The sequence below is a fragment of the Equus quagga genome, unplaced genomic scaffold, assembly GCF_021613505.1.
Source record: "Equus quagga isolate Etosha38 unplaced genomic scaffold, UCLA_HA_Equagga_1.0 153_RagTag, whole genome shotgun sequence".
Taxonomy (NCBI): domain Eukaryota; kingdom Metazoa; phylum Chordata; class Mammalia; order Perissodactyla; family Equidae; genus Equus; species Equus quagga.
The window spans coordinates 776,287-779,114 of NW_025796915.1; positions in this window are offsets into that span (position 1 = coordinate 776,287).

The window sequence follows — 2,828 nt, forward strand, 5'->3', positions numbered from 1 at the left end:
CGCGCAGCCGCCGCAGTGCCCCCGGGGCCCCCGCGCCTCTCCCTGGCAACCAAGTCCCACCCCCGAGAGGCAGCTTCAGCCAATCACTCCTGCGGCAGCTACAGCGAGGCCACGCCTCTTAAAGGAGCCGGCGGCTCAACACCTTTTCTTGGCCTCTGGCCGCCCTTGGATACAGATGGCTTATTAGGGAAGTTGCGGAGGAGCAAAGCCACTCTCCTCCTACTGACTACGTTTACTACGCCAGCCTTATAGATGATTCAGAGTCTGCAGAACGCTGTCTTTCTACCTAGCCCATTTCCCCCTATGGAGGTCGGAGACGCCAGTCTCTCCTGTTCCACATCGAGATTTTCCTGACAAGGTACCACCCAAGCGCTGTTTGGGAGAAGTGCAGTGAATGTCAGTACATATTTATGGAGAATTTATTGTGCCAGTCGCTAGGCTAGCTCTCGGAAGAGTCATCAGAAATGAGAAAAAGCTGGTGATGGGGTTGGCAAGGCGGAGACATACGTGTGTGGATGCGTGGCTTGGGGGCAAAGTAATGGCTCAAGAGTTTTCGGGGGTAGGACATTTTGGACCAAGACTTAGAACGATTACAGAAGCATCTTCTTACATTGCAACATTTCACACTCTCCCCCAATCTCGGATTGATTATAGTAATGAACACTTAGTGAGAGCTAACCTGGAACTGGGCTGTTTACGCTATTAGCTTATTTAACCCCCATCACAACCTTAGGCAGAAGGTACTGTGGTTATAAGCCTCACTTTACTGATGAGGTAACCCAGGGTTAGAATGATTAACAAACTTTCCCAGGGCTACACAGAAGCTCGGTGGCCTATGCAGAAACCGCACTCTCAGCCACACATGAAATTTTACTGTCTTTCCTACCATTACAATCCTGCGCTCCCTCTTCAGGTGGGCCCTTAAATATGCCCGTTTGCTTGTCCTTAATCATCTCATTCTCCCACAATCTCCCTGGCTGATCACCTTCAGCAATAATCGCTTTCAGCAGTACCTTTTCATCTCAGCATCCTATTCATTTGCAACAAGCTGCCGCAGCCATTTATTCACACATCAAACTTTTCGCAAGCGCCACCTCAGTACCTCACTGTTCTACATGGTGGGTATTCCACAGTGAGCAAGACAAATCCTTGCTTCCGTGGAGCTTACATTCTGGTAGAGGAGGCAAATCTTAAACACACAAGTAGGTTTATGACATGATATTGCGTAGTGGTAGAAAACGGTTCAGAGGAAGGGAATAGAGAGTGATGAGGGAAGTCCTCTCTGAGGAGTGGACATTGGAGGAGACCGGACTGAAGTGAGGGACCAGACATGTGAATATTTGTTTTTATTTTTATTTTATTTATTTTTGAGGAAGACTAGCCCTGAGCTAACATCTGCCAATCCTCCTTTTTTTTGCTAAGGAAGACTGGCCCTGAGCTAACACCCGTGCTCATCTTCCTCTACTGTATATGTGGGACACCTACCACAGCATGGCTTTGCCAAGCGGTGCCTTGTCCACACCCGGGATTCCAACCGGTGAACCCCGGGCCGCCAAGGCGGAACATGGGCACTTAACCACTGCGCCACCAGGCCGGCCCCATCATGTGAATATTTGAAGGAAGAACAGCCTATTGGTAGGAATAGCAAGTACAAAGGCCCAAGGCAGGAACACGATCAGTAGGAAAAGGACCACTGAAGAGCCTGGTGTGCAGGAGGTCAGTGGAGAGCAGAGAATGAAGTTAGCAAGGCCAGATCACCAATGGCCTAGTAAGCCATGTGCAATGAGAAGATACTGCAAGGCTTTGAGCAAGCCAGTAACACCATCTGACTTAAGTTTTTAAAGTACCTCTCTTGCCACACCGTGCATATCCTAGTTAAAATTTAAGAAATCAATTAACCCATCAATGATGGCTCTCAGGTATGATTCCCTTCAAGTGTCTATCTCCTTGCTGGTCCCCACCCTCTACAAATTTCTCTCTCTCTGCTTTACTGTTACTGCTTTCCTCCTTCCCCCAAACATCTCCTTTGTATTTATTCATCCTCGTCCCATCCTTTCCCATCTCCCTGAGGAGGCCTTCATCCATTTGTCATTCCCTGGAGCCTGCACCTCTATCCTGTCCTTCCTTACTTGTGCCTTACCCTTGGGTGGGTCTCTACCTGCCCCAAGCCCACGTTAGAATAATCTGGGCCACAGATTTTTCTGCAGATGGGCCTCAGGGAATCAGTCATTTTTTCACAGCACCCCAGGTGCTTCAAATTTGCTGCTGGGGTTGCAAACCACTGCTCTAAGTTTATAAACATGCTCAAGTCTCTCCATCCTAAAATGAAAAATCTCTCACTTAACAATGCATTTTTCTTTCTCTCTCTCTCCTCTCCAAGTTCCTGAAAGATCGTCTAGTCCAGCGCTTCTCAGACTCAGGCACAACCAGTCACCTGAGGAGCTTGTCAAAGTGCAGAGTCTTGGGCTAGGGTCTGGTTCTGCATGTCTAACAGGCTCCAGGTGATGTTGTTGCAGCTGGAGTACTCTTTGTAGTGAAGGGCTGGACTTCCGGTCTTGACTCTCTTGCTTCCAATTCACTTTTTTATTCATGTTACTGAACTAGGTTAGTTTTGCCTGCCACATGATATGCCAATCACTGAGATGACAAGTTTGCAGCAGAGAAAGGGTTTATTCACAAGGCAGCCAAGCAAGGAGACAGGAGAACAAATCTCAAATCCACTTCCCCGAAAATGGAGATTAGGGATATTTATGGGATAAAGGGGGAGGGTGGTCTGAAGTGTGGGGATACATCATGGGAGGCAAGGAATTGATATCTGTGTGAGCATA